The 22,459-nt window shown below is 38.9% G+C and overlaps 1 protein-coding gene across 2 annotated transcripts in view; it reads left to right on the plus strand.

Annotated features, from left to right (window-relative positions):
• Positions 1-1,856: 1,856 nt before the first annotated feature.
• Positions 1,857-22,459, plus strand: part of TENM1 (teneurin transmembrane protein 1) — a 348,410-nt gene continuing 327,807 nt past the window's right edge. For both annotated transcript variants that reach the window (XM_055727477.1, XM_055727478.1), the window contains exon 1: positions 1,857-2,210. The gene's annotated coding sequence lies outside the window, so the exon portion shown is untranslated. The remainder of the gene's footprint in view (positions 2,211-22,459) is intronic.

Consider the following 22,459-nt stretch of genomic DNA (forward strand, 5'->3'; position numbering starts at 1 on the left):
TTTTTACAGCTGTACTTTATTTAGGGAGAGGCAGATTTAGATTTCCAGAGTATGGCTGAAAAGAGATTTCATTCTGAAGAACTAGACCAACTTCTTCATCTTAAATTTGCATCTTCAGAAATCTGTAGAATAGAGGGAAATAAATACCTGAAGTCTAGAAAGGAAGATACAAAGTCAGTGCTCTGTCATTCATGTAAGCAGCAATTTTGATGCTAGATTTGAAAACTTGTATTATCTTTCTGGTTCCTCATCATTGTTTTCATTTTCCCATCCTTTGTTTTTTTAAAGTGGCTGGCTTTGGAACTACCAAAACCTCACAACTTTTTTCCGAATTGGGTTGCAGCCTACGTAAACTGGGGAGACATCTCCATTGCTTCATGTTTATACGGATACTAATACATGTTTCGGAAAAGGAGTTGTGTCTTGGGCCAGCTCCCTCATTACCCTTGCAATGCTGTTCATTGAGGAATTATCTTTTTTTTTTTAAGCTTTGCTCCCTACAAACTGATCACGTTGGCAGGAAGTAATTTTGAATGTCAAAACCCTATCTGTGTTTTTTACCTGAAGAACCAAGAAAGAATGACCCAACAAGATTTCTCATGGGCACCTGAATTTTATTTCTGAGGGAACAAGCTCAGGGCAGCGTTGTCTCAAAGAGCAAATACTAAAAATGACAAAAAAGTTATGTATTAGCAGCAGTATATTAGAATCACAGATGGCTTTACCTCATTTATTTTTCATTTATGCACTCACTATACATGCAAAAATATAGTTTCTCTTTACTTAAGAGCCAGTCCTTAAGTTGTTTTCTCTTCATTTCTTCAAGAAAATGAAGTTATGTCCTGGGGCATGGTGCAGAGTTAAAACAGTAACTTGAATTTAGGTGGACTATGCAGAAACTTACGAAGAAACGACAGGAACTGTGAATTCCATATTTTTTTCCAGTGTGTTCCTGTTGTTGAATGCACAGGCTAAATGTAAATAAACACAGTGATTTTAAGGAAGTGATAGGTACGTGTTCGCAGGAGGCATATACACAGGAATTGCAATGGAGATGGACTCACAAGCTGGGTCCAGCCTCAGACACACACCTTTGCCAGTTCCTTGGCTTTATCAGCACAATGAAAATCGCTACAAATAACTGCAGATGCAGATCTAGCAGTTACAAAAAAAGCCTGGTGTAATCACCTTTACGCCTTTACACGTCCTCCTGAGGGCTGTCTGTGTATAAACGATGGAATTACAGAGATGATCACCAGAAGATGAGGTCCCACTGCACCAAGACTCGGGACCGTTAACCGAGGTGGCCACGGGAGAGCCCCACCTTAAAGCTCAGCTTGTGAGAGGAAAGCGGTTGAAGCACTCGATCGATAAATCAACAGCTCTCTCCCAAGCCTTGAGTCCCTCATCAGTCTAACTCCCTCGGCAAGGTAAGTTATTTAGGGGGAGGTACGCCGAGTTATTTCCAAAGGCAGAGGAGGGCCGGCGGGCCCCTTCCCCGCCATGAGGCGGCACCGCGAGCTGCCTGTCCCCGCGGGGCCGGGGCCGCTCCTCTCCCTCAGACGGGTGCAGCCGCCTCGCCTCCCTCCCCGGCTACTTCTCTGAACTCTGCCGAAAGGCTCCCGAGTGACGCCCGCCCGCCGCGGTGCTACCGCCGCCCGCGGGGCTGCCCTTCCCGCCGCGCTCGGCTCGCGCCCCCTCAGCGCCCGCCTGACAGCCCGCGGTGGCGGCCGGTGCGAGGCGACTTGAGGCGCGGCCGTCAGTAACGCGCCTGCGCAGATCTCCCGGGCATGCTCATTAACGGCGAAGGAGCCGAAACGGGGGGGAAAAAAAAAAAAAAAGGGGAAAAAAAAATCCACTGTGAGCGCGAGCGGCGCCGCTGCCACTACACCCGCCGGAGAGGAGCGGCGGCGGCAGCAGCGGCGGGGCGACGCCGAGCCCGGCCCCGCTTCCCCTCGGGTTTCTCGCAGCCTGACGCGCCGCCGCCGTTCGCTGCGGGTCGAGCCGCGGCAGCAGGAGCCGGCGCTGTCCCCTCCGCGGGGCGGAGGGGCCGGGGCGGGCGGCGGGGGAGCGGCAATGTGGATTTATACTCGCCCGCGCCGCAGCCGCCGTGGAGCGGGGCGCGGGCACCGCACCTAGAGGCGATGGGAGCAGCCGTCGGTGGGGCTCAGCCGGGGCGCTGCTGAAAGTTCAGCCGGTGGCCGCGCTCGGTAAGTTTGCTGGGGAGGCGGCGGCGGCGCCGCGGGCGCCCCAACTTCGCCTCTCGCGGCGGGCGGCCAGGGGGTGCGCTGCCCCGCCGGGCACGGGAGCCGCTCTGCGAGGGGGGTGCGAGTGCCGCTGGGTGTGTACGTGCGCCTACATCCGCGCCGGGGGGCGGCGGAGCCCGGCCGGTGCCGGCAGACGCGCGGCTCCGCGCCGCTGTGCGGGCACCTGGCCCCGCCGCCGCAGGAGCCCGCTGCCGCCGCGCGCGTGGCGGGAGCTCGCACCGGCGCCCGGCGGAGATGCCGCGTACGTAGCAGCGGGGCTGAGGCACCAGCTCGCCTCACGCCTATAGGGGTCTCCTTCCCCCGCGGCTGCGGCGCGCTCGGGCGGGCTGGGCTGGCGCGGCGCGGGGCGCTGCTCTCACCCCGAGCGGCAGCTGCTCCGGCCCCGGCGGTGCGGCCCCTCAGGTGCGGCGGGGCAGCGGGGTGCGCGGCTCTCCGCGGGGCGCGGCGGCGGGGGAAGGCGGGGCGCGCTGCAGGGGGGCGCCGCCCGCCCCCGCGGGGCGCCCCGGCGCGGCGCTGGGCTCCGGCTCCGCTCTGGCGTTGCGGGAGCGCCCGGGCCGCCCACGTGAAAAGCCGCATCCCCGGTGCGCGCAGAGGCGTGTGGCTCCGGCTCCGCCGGGGCAGCGGCACCGCGCTCTGCCCGCTGGCGGCTGGGGGCTGCCGGGCTCCTGCCCGCTGCTCGGGCGTAACCTGCTAAATGTGTGTTCAGCGTGTTCTCCTCCGACCGGCCGCGGGATCTGGTAGCCTCTTGTTTTAGTGTATGTGGTGGTTGTACCGCTCTGCTGCTTTGAACTGTTTTTTTCCTCAATACCTTAATGCTGTAGCTCGTGACTGACGCTTTAGGCTTGGCTGATGAAAGCTCAGGCTGGCTATTGATACGATTGTGGTGCACAGGGGGCTCCCAGCTTCTCCAGTATTAACTGCAGGCGCTTACTGTGTTAAATGTCAACACGTTTCCCATAGCAGATGCGGGATTTACATGTTTTAATTCCCGAATCACAGGCAAGAACTTCTCCCACCCTCCCCTCCCGTCGTTCGCTTCCATATGCGCTGTCTTTTCGGACTGTATAATAACTATCTTGGCAACAGTCTTTCATTGATTATGTTCATCGTATCCAAAGGCTGTAGATACCCATCTTGATTGTGCTGATGCTTCTGTGGTAATTAACGAGTCAGATACACTGTGCTATGGAAATAAATACTAGCTGTCCGTGTGGTGGGGCAAGCATCTTAAACATCTACTACATCTCCAAATGTTTTTGCAGTAACAAAACCCCACCACTTCTGGTGCCTGTATTTTAGCTGTTAATTGTGAAGTTTCACATAGAGCAGTTTGATATTTCAAGTATGGAATTCCTGGTGTTGGAGAGAACACTTTGTGAATCACAAATTGCGAGATACACTGTAGCAGGAGAAGAGCTGTCCATCAGCAGGTGAGACCCAGCCCAATAGTTTTCCTTCTGTCCATAGTTTCTTCTCAAAGCTTATTTTATGCATGACCTGTAATGCTATGGGCTAATTTCAAAATACTTCTTTTCAGATGAAATACAGACTTGCTAATAAACTAACTGCTGTTTTCCCTGTGGATAATAGCATATATTGATAATATAAAATCATCAGAAGTTGTTAATGTGTTTTTAATGCAGCTGTGTGTTTTGGGGGGTTTGACTTGTTTCAGGAACTCGGATCTTTTAACAGCTTGGGGATTTAGGAGCTTTTGTGGGTGTTGCCTTTTTTTTTGTTTTGTTCTTGTTATATCATAGTTTCAAGGAATGATTAGAAGCTTTCTGAATAACACGTTCCCAATAAGTTTTGTTCTACGAATGTCTAGTTAAAAAAAATAAAACCTCAAGAAAACTGTTTCAAATGCTTAGGTAAAAATCTTTTCTTTTATAGAGAAGTGTTCCTTCCATTTGCCAATTTTTAAATATTTAAGTGACATATGTAAGTAAAAAAATAGAAAATTCTTATTGAAAACAACTGCTAATGTGGGAATGCAAATTACTGCTCTTAACATCTCAAGTAGTCAGGTGTGGAAGTAAATGAACATATTGTATTGATGACTTCTGTATAAAAAAGCCACTGAAATGTATTCAGAGTTCTATAAAAGCATTGTCATGTGAGAAAAGACATAGCAAAGGAAATCTATTATTACTCATTTGATGTGGCATTGTAATTTAAAATGATAGTTTTAAAAACTGAAGAAATGAGACATGGTTTCTCACGTATGTGCCCATAGTCACCTATGGAAACACGCAACATTTTTGCTCTGCAGTAATGGCTTAGGAATAGGTAAGTGTATGCTTTCTTCTTTTCATTGAGGTAAGAAATTCTGAGGAATGGCATTGATGTTAATTGGACCAGGCAGGACATTATGTCAATGTGATTCATGAGGTCTACATGACATGAATTTAATTTTAAAATTATCCTAATCTGAAAAATGTAAGAAGAATAATGTTGCTTAATTTCTCATTATCTCAGCACTTTGATTATGGAGAACCAGTCCTCTCTGTTTGGTTCGGAATACTTTTTGTTCCCATTTTACAGAGTGAGAGAAAGGTGTGTCCTTCCTTTTCTTCAGCCACAATGACTGACAGTATGTTTTGGTGACTGCAGTGGGGACTACAGCCTAAAATGTTTTAGAGACCAAGTATGAAATTGGTGACGGTGCTACATCTGAAATTCAGGAGTTTCTGATTCCTTGTCTGCTACTCAGTCATCTAGATTTGTCTGTTGATTACGTTTCACAGTTTCAGCACAACTGAGTTAATGTTCAATACCCTATAACTGTAAAAAACGTCAAGTCAAAGAGAGGTCAATTGCACTGGCTACCTCTTGCTAACATGTAATGTTCTGCCTCAGTGTTGCTGTGTAGTCAGTTCTTTGACAATGTATTTGGGGCCAAATAAGGCTGAAAATATGTGGTAGTCTTGGTATTGTTATCTTTCTCTTAAACAGTCTCAGAGGTCTGAAAAAAAAGGTATGCTATGACTATCCATTATGATTTATAGAAATATATATATACACACATTAAAAACATGAATATTAGTAGGCTTTTCTAATAAGAACTTGTTTTTTTGTAAAACTTATTCCAGTAAAATATTGAGGATATCCAAAAACTCAACTCTGCAAAAACTTGCTAAATGTCCAGTGAACTAATATATACTGACAAAACAAGTCAGTTTCTTTCCTGCTGTATTTACTTTCTTAACAAAATGTTTCTGAAAATTGATTAAAAGATACTCAGCTATATCTTTGGGGTTTTTAAATACTGTTTCTCTACTACAAATTTGAACTTCAGTATATTGAGTATATTATTGAAAATAAGTATTCCTTCTTTGTTTTCACTCTGAGCTGTTTTATTTTAATTTCTCTATTTAAAAGAATAAAATTCATATATATTTTATATTAATCACTTCGGCTGAATCTACTGTGTGAGACTATTGTGTTGTTTTCTATTTCCTAGTACAGAATTCTCATTTCTGAGTTTTAGAAAACAAGTAATATAAGACTGAAGGGAAAATTTCACTTCTAGTTAAATGTGTTGTCTATAAGTATATTGAAATTAAAATGACTGTATTGAATTGGGCTCAGCACTGGCTTGTTGCTTTGGAAGCCCTCACTCAGCAGTGTTTATTTTCTGTAGCCTTAATGAGCAATTACTGCACTCTTCCATTTCAGAGCCTCTTCTAAGTAGGCAGTGCTGCTTGTTCCAAATTACAGATGTCATTTTCTGGTTTGCCTGTAGGCTGCTGGAATTCTTGGTGTTTTGGTTTATTTGTTGTCCTGAATGCAGAGAGATGTTTACTAAGGATTGTGAGGAGTCCGTAAACTTTTTTCTTTTTTTCTAAGATGAGGAATTTGGGGTTTTAGGTATAAAGTTCTGCTTTTAATACAGTGTGTCTGTCTGTCTTACTTGTACATGTCATTCTGCCTGTACTTCAGTCTTAAATGACAGACAACATTTTGATATATTTTAAAGAATTCGTATTTCCATTATTGAAATTTTGGGGGTTAGAACTGAAAAGAGTTGTAGCAAACAGTCCCTTCTGTAAGTCTGTTTCAGGGCTGTAGGTAGATTTGGAACACTATTTTGGATGACTCTTTTATGCAATTGCTCTTGCATAATTTTCTACTCTAAGAGGTAATTGTTTTATGCATAATTTTGTTCATATGATGCTACATGGTGCTGGGGTTGCAAAGGAGTGTGTTTTGTAGCAATGCAACTTTGAAAATAAATTTACAAAAAACAGAGGTCTTTTGTGATTTAAGTGGGCATTAATGAAATACTGGCTGCAGGGTGTTCGTGTATTGTATTTGCCTCATCCACCAAAGGGTTTTGTGATGGGTCATATTAAGTACAGAAACTTAGTGAGAACAGAGTAATTTAGGGGTAAAGATTCTGAGATGACATAAATGAATGTGACTGCATTGACTTTGCTTGCAGTATTGTATCACTAATTTGACCACTGCTTTTAAGATACTGCAGTTAAATAATACCCTTGATTTAGTTTTTCTTCTGATAAATCAGGGTGTTAATTATTGTAAACTGAAGGGGGTTTTAATCTAATAGAAGAGCTTTAGGGAATGGGACTTTGCAAGTTCTGCTCGTTTCCATGCCAATGGGTGGTGGGCTGTTGTGCTTGATAGAGAAACAGTATTTTCTATGGAAATACCGATCCTATGGAAACTGCTTGCAAAAGATGGTAGCTGCTAACGGCTGAGTGGGGAGTACCATGGGGCTTTCATGTACTGATTGGAGAAGTAAGACTTTCTTGCTCTGGTTCTGTGGAATAAGAAAGATTCATGTTGCTTATCTGAAACTACACAGCTTTTTTCAAAAAGCAAGCAAGCTACTTTTTTTGTGACGTGTGTTTTTGTTCTAGACAATACTTTCTTTTTCAGCTACTTTGATGTGTGATACGATTTTTCTGATTTAGCTGTGTGGCCCATTTTGTTTCTGAGTCCATTCTTACACAAGGCATTAGCCAACTACTGGACCAGAGAGGTGTCACTGGGAAAAATTAATGCAGAAGAAGCATTTCTTGTTTCGGACTTTCTGATGGTCTGGATACAAGCCTTCCTGCTTGTTCCTATAAGCCACCCTCAGCAGGAATATCTATTTCTTCATGCAAGTTTCCTCTTTCGAATTCTGTGCACTAACTATAGAGCCTTTTTCACCTCTGAAGACCATACTGCTTTCCTACAGACAGGTACTTCTGGTGCCCTTTTATCACCAAATTATTTCTTGCTTCAAACTACTGCTGTGTTTTTCTGACTTTGTTCTCTGCCCCATTCATCAGTTTTTCTTGTTTCTTTTCAAATTCCTCTTACTTCTGCTTTAGCACAGCTCTTAGCCATTCCTGTTCACAATATTTGAGAGCCGTGCTTACAGGTCTCAGTGTTTCATAACCACCTGATCGGTTTTATAAACCATAACAACTAAATACCCCTCACCTTCTATACATCCAGATTACAGATACACATATGAGCTGACTTTAATTTCATTCCCTCAGTTTCTTCTCCAGCTCTTTCCTCAGAGCTCCCAATTCATCCAAAATTTTGTCTGCTTTTCTGTAGAGCTTGGTATTGTTGTGTCGAGCCCTTCTGTTTCATGAAGTCCAGCAAATTGAAATCCACGCAGTTCTGCTTTCAGCTGCTTTTTCACAACTTTGATCTTAACCCACCACCCCTTATAGTCTCTCCCAGAGGTAAGCCTTTCTCCACCATCTCTTTCCTCTATGTTTTTATCCAGATCCGAATGTGGGAAGGAAATACCACCCTTACTGCATTTTTTTTCCTGAGGAGGTGCCACATAGCAACTTCTCGTAACGTTTGGTCTGTGTTGAATTGAGAACTCTGTGGTTTTGTGAGCTTTAGTTTGTATTTCCTTTTCATCCTCCTTTGTATTAGTACTTTGGCTCCTACAATCAAATTCTATCCCACCCCTATAAAATACAAATCATTATCTTTGACACAAAGCCCACACTGTGTCCTCAACTAGTAAAACAGCATTTAAATGTGTATCTTAATATGTTTTTGCTGTTTAAGTTTGTATTATTAACTGGTTTTAAAGTGACAAAGATCTGGTTGTAGGTGTAGTGCCTGGTATGGTTTCTTCTTTGTTCTTCTTGTAAATAACTGCCTACCTATATTACAAAAGAGAAGCTCTATATAGTTGAAATTTGCACCTAGATCTTTCCTAGCCTAGGACAAGATGGACTTTACAATATGTAGGCTAGCTACTTTTATCATCAAAGGTGTCCGGTATTTTTGTACAAAATAGAATTTTGGTCATTGAAGATTTTAGGTTAATACATAGCAACTGTCTTGGATGCAGCATATCTGCAGAATTTATTCTGTGTCTTGTTGTAAAAGATGCCTCTTGTATTTGTCCAAATGATTTGGTGTCCACAGTGGTGGTGTTCCTTATCATATCACATATGTTTGCTGGAACATGAGAGCTAGCCTCTGTTACAATATAATTATAGCATTAGAACATTTGGAATTTTATCAACCCATAAGCGGTACTGTGGATTTCCATAAATTCCATTCATTTCAGTAATTCAGAGTCACCATGGACTACATGTCTTAAAAGAGTGCAAGAGTAAATCTTAGTAGTAAGAGTATTTTGGTTATTAAAGAATCAGAAAATGCAGCATGTGAAGATGAGTGTGGGAACTTTACTGTTGCCACTGTCTGTTGTTTGAACCTTGCAGTACTGTTTGAGAATTAAGATTTTGGTGATGCTTATTAAATAGTGTTAATTAAGAGGAAATGGGCCAGTTTCTCATAGGTGTAAATAGGTGTATTTCCACTGATGTGGCATATGTCACTATAGGCTGTATTTCCACCTATATGGAAATATGCCACTGGTTTAATCAGTGAAGTCATACCAAGTGGTTCAGCAGAGGATTTGATCTTGATTTGCTTGCATAACTAACGGTTTGAGCAGGGAGTGAGTGGGAAGGGGTAAGATGTCTTTCATCTGTGAACTTCAGTAAATGCAGATGGATAGCCATGCAATTTTATTGTGTAACTAAAACAGATCTCTACAGATACACTGGAGGGAGGAGTTAATATGAACGTATAATATGAACATATGAACTATAATTTTATTGTACAACCTTTTAATGTTTCATTAACACACTTGAAGTTACGTTGTCTTTGGAAATGTTAAATTGGCTGCTTAGATTGAGACCTTTAAGTCTATAAAGCACAGTAACTTTACTTATGGTCAGCAGCTTTAGCAATCACCATAAAATAAACCAATTGTTTTGATTTTAACAGACTAAGTTGTCAGTTGATAAGTAGTCAATAGTAAGAAGAAATTGCATTTTAATGTTGCTCATATTCAGTTCATAATATTTTTGTAGTTGATTACGAGTTACAAAATTGAATTTTGGAGTCACAAAGCATATATGAGCTGTATTGAGCTGCTCTGAGCAATTCATACTAAGCTTTCTGGAGTAACAGCTACAGACCATGAGAAATTGTTTTATATGTTGATGTTACCATTCCCAAATGCAAACCTGTAATGTACATGGGAGATTACCATAAATTACTGTACTGTTATTTTGAGACTTCATTTAGATAATATATCAACAAGGTCAGTGCTATTAGCAGTTGAGTTATGTTAGGTTTTTTGATTGGTAATTTGCTTTTTTTTTTATGGTAAGCATGGAAGCTTCAGGGTCTTTTGATTTTATGGTGGCTTTTTATTTTTTCAATAAAAAGCGTATTTGTATGAATAGGGTAGAAATGAAATAAGACTTGTCTTACTTAACTGCAGGTATGAGAAATAACTGTTCAGTCCATATGGTGGAACTAGGGAAAGATGCCCTGTTTTCTCTTTTTGTTTGTTTTTGTTTTGTGTGCTTTGTCACTGATGTCTCCTCTTAGAGAATGCAAGTGTGGGCCATCTTTAAAGATGCAATGGAGAGAGACAGATGGATTTGACATCCTATGCTCAGTGCCATCTTTTTATCTTAGAATTGGGAATAGAGCCAAAACCAGGAATGATCTGAAGTTTGTTTCATGAGCGAATTAAGAAGAAGTTGGGACTGAGAGACACTACATAGTGATGTAAAATGAAAAATTGTGAATAATTGTTTCAAATTTCTCTTAACCCATTTTAAAAGGAGAAACATTGTTTTGACATGAAGAAAGAATGAAACAAATTGCCAAATTTACACATTTTTTTTATTAGTGCTAAATTGTATATAGTGATGAAACTGTTGAGCTAAAAGATTGCCCAGCTCAGACTCCCAGCCCTATTTTGTGATAGCGCACACTACAGCTTTGAAACGAATCTCCTAGGTATTAATATATGTGTTTTATTCTTAGTACAAAATGTATTTACTATCTTTATATGTATGTACACAAGCTGTTACCACATCTAATGTGTGGTAACCCGTGTGTGGTAATCTAATGGAACTGTAACAAGCTATAGCTTGTAAATCAGCATCACAACAATTATCTTCAAGTAAATGTTTCTAAGCTTCTGGGGACCTAACTAGCTGAAGCCAATCATAGAAGACTTAGGAAGTGGATGTATTATAATCCTAAAATATTTTTAAATTACTTAGTTATTGCTGTGAAATTTTTGATTATTATAGTAAAAAAAAACCCACCCCGTGCTTCTTATGTGGTACTATTTTTTTTTTTTTGCTGTGCAACTGAAATGTTGAGAGTTAATTCTGTTTAATTTTTTTTACGTCTACTTTTTTATTTTGAATTATTGCCCTAGAAATAATGAATAAGTGAAAACGTTTGTTTTCATGAGAGCAAAAAGACTTTAGTATAGTTTTGCTTTCTCTCTAAAGGCCCAGTCCCAATTCCAGTGATTCAAGTTACAGGATTTTCTGCTTTTGAAAATAGTGAAAATAGCATGAAGTCAGACTGTAGTTTAGCAAAGGTTGGTGTAAGCAATTTTACATTTACAGAACAGCCACTGTTCTGTTTATTTTCTTTACAGTTTTAAAGCAGTAAATGCATAAATTACTGAAATACTTTCGCAGCTTTTATGTGGGTTAAGAAAAGGAGATGCAGTGTTTGCTTTGCCACCTTTGCTTTGCTTGCCTTTGCTATATTAAATGCCGTTGGTATTACCATAATGTACATTTAATAAATTTTAAAACCTCTTTGAGCAACAAAAAAAGCACCAGAAATGTAACTTTAGTGGAAATTGAAATATTAATATCAGTGATACAGGGTTAATTGAATGTCAGGAAAAAATACCATCCAGAGGATGAAAATGCTAACTCCTTTATTTGTAACTTCTACATTGAGAGTGATTTCAAGGTGTTTTGAAAGCTGAAATGAGTCCTAAAATGTGGGTAAAATGCATCCTAAAAATGTAGCTTTTAACTGTTGATGTTACATTTGAACAGAAAAACTAAAGCACTTTCTTGAGTAATAATGAAAAGAGGCATAGAAATTAATCTCCCTAACAAGTCCCTAAGTGGGGGGAAAAAAAAAAGACAGATGACTTTGTGAAGAGCATTCTGGTGTGCTAGGAGATGAGGCATTTCTCATTGTCCTGTTGCTAAGCAGTCTTAATTTACTTTACCTGGAGTAAGTTTTGATACTTCTTTCCTTATTTTGAGTCAAGGATGTTTGAATATGCCTGCCCTTTTCCGCAGAATGGGCACATTAGTTGAGTGCTGTTATTCCCAGTCTAGCTGCATTTGGATTGTATGTTAGTATGTAACTGGTATTTTTGAATTTTCTCTGTTAAAGCTCCAGTTAGACTGAAAAAGAGGAAATTATTTTCCCTCCATGCTGCCAAAACCAGTTCACTTATTGATAGCACTAAAGCCTTGTTTGTTCTGTGGCTTGATCCTGAAGCTTCTATATTGCACTGAACTTGTTTCCATTTTTCTTGAACTGAATGAAACTCAGAAATTGATGGATAGTTAGATTCATCACCTGGGAATAAGGATGGGATTAAATTTGAAGAACTTACATGTAGAAGACTTACATATTCTTGGTTTTGAATGTGGAACTTACATGTTGGATTTCTTGAGTTTGTTTGATTGGGTATTGAACAGAGCAGCTTCTGGCGTCCTGTTATGTATTAGCCATGTAACTCTTTCTGCTTTACAGGCTTAGAAATGTATCTAGAAATGCTAGATGTATGGAAATCAAGTGATACTGGTAGTCATCTTGTGTGTGTATATATATATGCACATGCTGTTACACTAAACTTAGACTTTATGCTTAAATTAATAAAAATAATCAAGGTCCAAGAAATAAAGTAGATGGTTATTTTGTGTCATAATTCTCAAAAGACAAATACTGGAATGTAGATGTCTATGTTTCTGATTTAAAAATTTGTTTTAAGTTTTCAGCATCCAGAACTTTTCACAGACATAAGACTGTATTGTATTTTATCATCACTTATTACTACTGTGCCATAAATCATCAAGCCAATACAAATAGGGCCCTTGAAGTTTTAGTCATTCCAGTCCCATTCTTAATGAGTAACAGTTGACATTTCAGTAAACATCATCATGATGGATGCTAAATGTACTGTCTCTTGTTATCAGATGGAGCCAAGTTAAGTTCTCATGTTTAAAAGAAATTACTCAAGGTCGAATACAGGAATAATGCAAAAGAAATTTGTATTGCCTGCTCCTCCTCCACATGTGTTTTTGTTTGTAGATAAGTAAAAGACATTAAATCTTTCTAATGTGGACCTAGTCTTAAAAAAAACCCCAAAAAACCAACAACAAAACAACAAACACAAGCTGTGGGCAAGTGTTTGCAAGCTTTTATTTCATCATAACAATTGCTGTCAATGTGCAAGGTATTTACAGGGTGAGCTAATATCTGAGGATAATGACCAAGAATGCAGCTGTGTCAGTCAGCCAGAAATGTCTAGCACCTTTGTTAGAACTTAAAAATTTTGAACCATTTCTGCATAACTAACATGGCATTAATATGATACAGCAAAAAGGGATAGTCTGTGAAACAAACAATTCTAGCATGATATAATGGTGGACTTCATACCAGAACATGAGAAGCAGCAGTAAATCAAAACCGCGACTCTTCATATTTTAGTAATGTTTTTACCTTATTGATTGGAAATGCAATGTAAATAATTCTCACACTTTTAGGGTAACAGATCTTTTTCTTTGCTTATCATCTTGCTGATCAATGGTCGGATTTAGAAATAATAAATTATGTCTCTTGACATCTGTTTGGAATAGATTGCTTAAATAGTGTGTGTTCAGCTTTTTTGTTTTGCTTTGCCTTTTTAACAGTGGGGATTACCACACACCTAAGGGATAAGTATAAAGCTTTAGATTAAATCACAAACACAATGTAAATACATCAAAACATTCTGCTAGCGTAAGCACCATATCGGTTAAAAATACTGCATTAAAAGAATGTTAAGGATCTGGCTTGTACTCCTAAATGGAGCTATGGAGAGCCCAATCTTTTGTATGAAAGGACATGGTTGTGGTACTAGGGTACCCTTAGTAGTTGTCTGTCTTTCCAAATAAAAACGAATATTAAATTATCTAGATTTTTTTTTCCCCCCTTTTAATTGTATGCTATGTCTGCACTTTTCTATATGTGAAAATGAAGATTGTACCTTTCTGGAGGAGTTTAAAATCAAGGCTGAATGCTTAGGATGCATCATCTATGTGTAAAAATTAACCCAAACTGGCTACATCCTCAAAAGGAAAAGCCTCAACCAAGTAGCATTCCTCTATTGCATGTTATAATACATTATGTAAAATCTACTGTGGCCCTTTCTCCCAAGAGTTTGTAAGCCAGTTGAAAAAAAACAAGGGAAATGCAGATGAGTTTGAAGGAGTGAAGATCATGGAATGCAGTCAAAGGGAAAATGCTCTTAGAAGAGCATTACTGTTTGGAATATGTCTGCAGAGACCATTACATATTTCTTTTAGTGTGACAGTATGATAATAGAGGAAAGCTGAGGATTCAAGGCTTCAGGTTGTGCATTGTTTAGGGAAGTTCTGGAGAGAAAAGTAAGGTGAGAAATGAATTGGAAGGGAAGGAAACCAGCTGCATTTGTAGGCCTGTACAGAACTGAACAGTGATTTGAAAATGGTGCAGAAGGTAGAGAAGTAAGGTAGAGCAGAACATAGCTGCGTGACTAAAGCAGAAAAGTAGAAAGTAGAAAAGGCATGTGGATTTTGCTGCAGTGTTCCAAGTAGGCTGCAGCAGGCAGATACATGCTGCTGGTTTCCTGATGTCACTTGATAGAAAAGGGCTTTTGGCAGATCTGAACAATTCTAGATTTGCCTTGACTGATGTAATCGCTGAATTTCTTGTTTAAATATTTGTAGAACCACTGAAAACAGGACATGCGTACATACTTTCCTACTAGCTCTGAGCTTGCGTTACATTACAATGTGGTCTTTTATAATTAACTTTTTGTATATTTTATTTTTATGTAAATCTCATGGTAAGATTCATGGCAACAAGGTCAGCAAAACCTTAAACTTGACAGTTTTTCTGGAGCTAACATTAAATTATGATATACATTGACAAATCAACTCTGAATCATTCCAGCTTGAAGTTGTGCTTGTCTTTGTTCTCTTCTTTAGGTGGTTTCACCTTGTCTTGGATTTTCCACTTGCATTTAGATGTCACTAAATCTTGTAGTTTTTAAGCAACTTTTTTGTTCTGAGAAATGCTAGGAAACTTCAGGACAAAAGGGAAAGTGCAGGGGTTTAATTTTTTCTTCTTTTGTTCACTGGAATCTCATTAGTGTATGTGTACATGTATGTGCTTAAGTATTTTGTGAAAAATCCTAGTAACTTCCCAACTGGGGGGTAGTTAGGAAAGTTTTTTTTTCCAGTTTTCCACCAGAAAGGAAAGCAATCTCCTTGGGCTGAAAAGATGGCTCATCTGCATGCTCTCTGCTTCAGGTTGTCTTCTGTAGAACAAGGCTTGAGATTTCCCAGGTCTCTTTGTTGTGTCCTGTTAGAGTGAAAACTGCAAAGGTATGCTGGACACCTTATCCATCCTAATCCTGACCACCAAGATTGTTGTGATTTCTAAGGGGAAACTGTTTTGGTGTGTGCAGGGTTATTTTTTCTTTTAAATGAACTGTGACCTGCTCCACAGATTTCATGTGAAGAGCATGAGAGAGCTGAAGGAGGGCAGCAAATCTGTTACCAACTTTCTGTGTTATTATTTGGAGCAAGAGTTCATGGGTAACTGATGGTAGTCCTCAGAAAACCTGTATTAATGGGAATTTTATGAGTGACAAACTTTGAAATTAAATTAGTAGTGGAAATGAAGGAGTTTTCCAATAGAGCTACGCTGCAGTAAATCTGTTTATTTACTATAAACTGATACCCAGAAAGAGCTTAAATACTCATTTCCTACACTGAGGATGAGCAAGATCAATTCAAGGCTATCACGCCCTGTATTTGTAGACAGCTCATTGTAATTAAGAAATAAACCTTGAAGTTGTTCTCTCGATTTTTCTCTGATGCCTTGCCTGGGGGTCAGAAATGTGTTCTTGATGCCTGCTGTCTACAGGCACTAGAAGACTTAAATAGTATTGTGCCTATTAACAGAAGTTTGTTGTTTGCATTTGTGCAAAATTCCCCTCCAAAGCTGATTTAGTGTTCCAGCACAAAAGGGCTATGGGATTACAAGACTGTTAATAGATGAGAAGATGACTATATGTACCATGAAGATGATTATGACCACAGGAAACTTGTATCAAAATTGCTTTACAACATAATGGTATAGTATGGAAACTTTTAAAAGGTTATTTCCTTAAACTGTTAACAAAACTTGTCTTCTGTTACGGTTTCAGCTCCCAGGGACAAAAACTGAAGTGTGGTGTCTGCTTTGTCTGCAGAATAAAACAGGAGCTCTTCTCCTAATCATTATCCTGGGAGCTGAGCATCCTGTTACATTTGGGTAAAAATGCATGCTTCATTACTGATGGGAAAACAGAACTGGCTCTACCACAGTGAATCAAATAGAGCTCTCTGTTAAGTAGTACTTATTAAAAACTGTGACCATTTAAAGGAATTACTATTTTAGCCCTTTTAAATGTTTTGATGCTTTTCCTTACACAGGATGAGATTTGTATATTGAAAGAGGAGGACAGGAAAGGACACTGTTTCAGAACGATCATGTTTCTGGGGAAGTGTAGAGCTAAAATTGGACAGTAGATGAGCTGTATAGGCCTATGGGACGATGATAACAGAATTAGTAGAAATAAAGATTGTTATTTCCTGCTTGCTGAAATAACTCATCTGTTTTGGGGAATATGTAGATGATACTCCCTGAAGTACAATTTATTCTGTCCTATTTCTGAGCATTCCCAGATTATATCCAAATTCACTTTTACCCTTCTGGTAAACATAGTTAATGGAGGAAATAAACCAGCACTGTTTTATCTGCCTCTGCTGCTTGGTCTTGGAGGTCTGTGAGGGATGTTCCACCTGCCTCTGAAGGCACATTGTCCTCTCTGCAGCACTGCAGGACCATCCTTTCCTCTTCTCTCCAGTTCCACCCTCCCCTCACACCCACCAGTGCTACTTGGGAAGATCCCTGAAGTCCTCTTAAGTGGATAGCTAGCACTGGCAGAGTAAAGTAGGTCTAAATAAAGAGTAATCGGGCAGATTTTTCTGGCTGAACAGGAGTGGATTCTGAGGTTGCTGGATTGTAGAGCATCATCAGGTGCATGTTGCACCTTCATATATAGGCAACTGTGTACTGCTTTGGTTTTTGTCCTTCTAGTTTTCAAAGCAGTAAAGCTTATTTAAGGCTATACTCAGTTGGTGATTTTTCTGTTACATTGAATCTTTGTTTATAAACAGAGCGAAAGAAACATAAATGCTCTTTAGAAGTTTTAAGCTCTTGGGGCAAGATGTCAACCTTTCCAAGGAGATTGTGGGTGGAGGGGGATTTATTTTTAGAACCAAAAATTTGCATTGCCAAGTAGACATCCAGTTCTGCATTTTTTAGTTATGACTAAAAGACTAAAGATATCCTTTTTAATTCTTTCTCTTGACATTTTATGAACAGTTTCAATGAAGTTCTTTGCTACAGGCAAATAGTTCAACAGTTTTACGTGAGTAAGGGGATAGTATCAGGTTCAGAGGTAGGATTTTCCATACCAGATCAAAAAAATAGATGATCTAGTTCAGTGTAGTGCTTCTGGACTGCAGTTATCTAACAGCGGTGACAGAAACTCATAAAAAAGAAATGTTGTTTTGGCTTAGATACCTTTCAGTTGATGGTAGAGATAGTGGCAGACTCAGGAGGGCTCAGTTTAGTATACAAGTCCTGTTGTTAATGTACCTCTGATCTGAGGAAAGATATATATATAAATATGTATATTTGGAGAAGGTTAATGAGCATTTATTTAAATGATAATTCTAAGGATAGATATCATTAGCTAAAGAATGTAATTCTCCTGGAGATGAGTGCTTTTTAATGAATGACATACAAGATGACAATTGTCAATTTTAATTCTGGATACTGTAGACTTGCTGGAATTTTATCTCACTGAAAAATTAGGTTAAGTAAAATCAATTCATTCCTCCTTTGTGGTCATATAGACAAAAAACTTGCAAAGGATGTCAGATAAAAATTGTTTCCATAGTAAAATGTTCTAAGCTGTTTGTAGAATGAATGAAAGGAACTTAGGAATAAGTGGTTCTGAATATTAAAATTAAAAAAAGACTTGGAGTTTGGTTGCTGCACAACATTTCACTTTTTATTCAAGTTGCCTAATGGAACTGAAGTCATAATTTGTAAAGAAAAGGTGAGTAACTGGTATTTAAGACTTACCTTCAAAATTTGTTAAGGGGCTTTATCTGCATAGTTCTTAATGCAGTGGACTTTCAGCCCCTTATTCTTACATGTAAGAATGTTGATATATCTTTCAGGTTTGGTTAAGAGGAAAAAATAAGTATTTGTAGCCTTCAGCCACAGAGCAGTAACTCGTCGGGAGTTATACTAAGCAAACAGCCATTAATTTGTGCAGGCCTTAGTAACACGTTTGTTCCTTACATGATGTGCAACATACTGCAACTCACAGTTCTCACATCTGTGTAAATTAAAAAAAAGGCATTGAATTAACAATCTTTAGAACTATTTCGGAGAACTTCTGTTTTGCGTTTTGAGGGCCACTGACACAACTCCCATTATCTTTATTCAGCACCTAATATTTTGCACGCTACTCAGAAAATACTTTTTGCGAAAACTTACACTTAATGTTACTGAGTATTTACTATTTCAGCAGATGAAGTATCGAGCAGGAGGTGCTGGTTGCATACCTGTGTGGTCATCAACAGAATTTGCTGTTGTTTCCTGACATATTATTTTGACTCTTTATGAAATTATTCATATTAAAAGGATGAATTGCTAATTCCTTTGTTTTATGCATTACTGGTGTTTGCAATTCTGAGACTTGCCCTGCTACCTCTGCCTACTGTTTGCAAGAAATACTCCATTATTTGTCTCTTCTGGCACTACTATTATTATTTGCAAATCTCGTAGATGGGATTCCTTTTTAATTGCTACTTATTAGAGAGCTATATTGCCTTATTATCAATAATATTTTGCATTTCCATCTGTGGCAACTTTTCTTCGATAAGCTCAATGTTCTTGATAAATGCTAATGAGTTGTTGGAGTACTTAGAATTTGAATTGAATGCCAGTCATAATTATGTGCAAGTTACTTATCAAAGAGCTAAGACACCAAGAGGTTAATGGGAGTTAAGCACCTATGGACCTTAAAAATAAACTGTTTCTAAATGCCTTGTTCAAGATTTTCAGAGAAGTCTAGGAAAGACTTCAGATATAACTCATATCTTTTTAGTCATGGGCTAACCTTTCTATTAAGAGAAAGGTTTCTCAGTGCAAGATCAGGGAGGTCTGTAAAAGTTCTTTCTTGTTCTTTCTCATTTGTAAAGAAGTTTGTATTTCAGCATTCAAATAGCATATCCATAGGCACTGAACATACTGCTATTAAGTGGTGAAAATTAGTGATCATAAAGTGAAACTGTGTGTACTTTGATATACTTAATGTGAGTACTATAGCTGCCATTAGTACTGAATCGAGTGCAGTATTACTGTGAAATGATTGATATGTTGCTTTTATAACAACCTAACAGCTGAAGTGATTTTTCAGCATCATTTGTAAATGGATAGAGACTTTATTTTCAGTTGTCATAATATTCCACTTTAAAATAAATGTACCACCCAACAATGATAAATGTAATTTGTACTCTCTTTTTGAATCAGCTTGGTACTACTTTTATGTATTGCTTGTGGTCTGAGCTCCATCATAAAAATGAACTTTTACTTGCTTTATACTTTGCCTTTTTAGTTTGGAAACATTTGTGTTGAACAGTACAGTTTATTCATTGCTAGTTACAGTGTGTAAGAATAACCAATGCCAAATTATATTGGGTGCCTGATTTCTAATAGTATATTTTGTGTTATGTTGAGTTACAGTTATCACTAAGAACCATTAGGTGTAAATCAGTAAACATGAAAAGAAATCTAGACGCTTTAGCTTTGGGCTCTGTAACTCTGAAATGTTACCCAAGGTATTTGCCTGGTATCCTTCTAAATTGATGCATAGGCAAACTAGCTCAAAAGATACTTAGGACTAGCACAGATCATCAAAGGTTGACGTCAATTTCTTTGTTCAATCTATAGTGACAGGTTTTTAGTGACATCTTTTTAACTGCAGAGAGGCCAGTATAGCTGTTGCTTTGAAAGTCACCTCTTGGACTTGACGCTGTGAGCGGAGAGCAACTTCATATCTAGAAAAAGAAGGCAAGGCTGTCAAGGCTAGGAAGGAGAGAACAGCGGCCCTGCAGTTGGCCTGGCTGGCCTGGTGGGATGGAAGGCAACTGCTACAGACAAGGTGCTTCATAAGAGACTGCATACACTTCTCCACACCAAATAACTGAGGATTTAGGAATTACAATTTTCCCACAAGGTATATTTGTTTCTTATTACTATATTTTCCCCTGCTGTCTTTGCTGTATAAATTACTGTGATTAGATAGTAGATATTTGGGTGACTTGGAAGGAAAGAGTTTTTACTTTTCCTGTTCCCTCACCCAAACCAAATTTTTTTGATTCCTTCTCTAGAGATAATCTAGTCCATAGTCTGTTCTGAGCCTGTCTTTATCAACCCTAAAGGCTTAAATTTTAGCAAAAGGGTGTTCTTCACATGGGCTTTCATTCCTATTTCCTGATTTTAGTGGAGAAAGAATGTACCATAACAGACTTATTTTAAGCTGAAAAGAAAATAAAGTTTGATGTACATCTTAAATGTAAGTAGTACTTTTTCCTAAAGCAGAGAAAGGATTTATTTTCATGAGGCTAAGCATGTTTAAAAGGATAATTTATTTTTTAAACTTCTGTTACCACTTGCATGTTACAACTGAAATGTAGGAACACAAATGCAAATTGGTAAATTTGTTACAATGTTAGTAAAGAAGTAAATATTTGGTTCTGTTTTCTGGCTGACTTTTGGGGAGAGGCACTGGCTGACTTCTAATTAGCAAAAGCCCTCCTACAGCACCATGAAAGGTATTCTCAGTCTTTATCAGCTTTTAATTTTGCATTATGCAAGTAACAATGGCCTATTTTCTCATTAGCCTTCTGCTTGTTTGCTTATAAGCATCTCTTAGCTCATATTCCTTTCCATTTTGTGTGAGCAATAATACTCATTTTCTACAAGGAGATTACTAGTACTTTTTCCACACTTGGTGTTTGTTTTGATTTTTGTTTCATAAATTAGTTCAAGGCAAGATTAACTTCATCATGAGCCTCCCAATGTTGTTGGTTTTTTCTACCTATGCTGTAAAAATTAAGGGAAGTTTTATGACTGTTTCATGGATGGAAGTATTAGGATTTTCTATGGTGATTCCTGTTTTCTTTGTGCACATATGTTAGATGTATGGCTGCCAAGATTTTTAGTTACTACTTAGTCTAGTACTATAGCTGTAGCAGACCTTAATGGCGATTATAGTTTGTATTTTAGTCTTTGAGTCAGGGAAAATATTTGTATACAATGGTCTGATGAAAAGCAAATTCTCCAAAATCTATTTTCCTTCAATACTGCAAGCAGCTGCTTTTGTTCTGTTGCTGTTTTCAGGAGTTTTTCTTCCACGGCACTGGATTTCCCGTATGGAGAGTTCTTATGCATGAATAAATACACATGTATGCTCATTCACATACCTGCGTACACACACAAGTAGGGTGCAGGTAAGGATGGGTCAGGTTGGACGGGGCTCTGAGCCACCTGATCTAGTTGAAGATCCCTGCTTGTTGCGGGGGGGTTAGACTAGATGGCCTTTAAAGGTTTCTTCCAACCCAAACCGTTCTGTGATTCTATTTTTTTTTTTTAAACAGTTATCTGCATTTAACTATTTTATGTCAAAGCTGATGAAAAATAATTGGTGGAACAGTACTTTTTTTTTAAAAAAAAAACACAAAACCCAAACCCGAACCCTATTTCATAACTAGCATAATCCCACAGTATGAATAAAATATTAGTAAATGACCAAATGAAATTCCAGTGCTGTTTCTTACCGTTTGTGTAGAACACTTGAGAAGGACTGGAAATCGGGCAGTAGTATTGTAACTGCTCCTTAAGTACACTTTCAGCTCTGTCTTGGAGCTCTTGTTAAGGGAAACACCCTAATATGCAAATTCAGTCTTGAATGGATGAGTTACGTTATAATGTATTTAATTTTGTCTTTAAAATTGAGCTTATTGAAAAGTTGTAAATATGGTACTGTACAAGACACTAATACTCTAGCAGTTTTAGAGGGAGATTGGGAATTGTTTGCTTTTTGAGAGGAAAGTACTGTGACAGCTGTGCTTAAACATGTTTTATGTGCTTAAAACCTTTAAAGGCAGAGTTAATTGAGAAAAAAAAAACAAGAGATGCCCTAAAACAGCAGTTGGAAATGAATTCAGAGGAAGCAGAGACAGCTCTTTGAAGCTTTAAACACGTAAATCAAATATTGCCCCATCTCAGGACTTTTTAGGTTTTCCTGTAATTATTTGGGAATTCCAAATTTAATAGCTTTATTCTTCTAAAAGTAGGCAGGCTCTGTGTATGCAGACTTGTATACATGTGGTGCTTTAAAGCCTTTCAAGTGTTTGTGTATGAAATGAATCATATTAAAATTACAGCTTTAAGAGAACTCCAAT

The sequence above is a fragment of the Falco cherrug genome, chromosome 15 (genome assembly GCF_023634085.1).
Source record: "Falco cherrug isolate bFalChe1 chromosome 15, bFalChe1.pri, whole genome shotgun sequence".
Lineage (NCBI taxonomy): Eukaryota > Metazoa > Chordata > Aves > Falconiformes > Falconidae > Falco > Falco cherrug.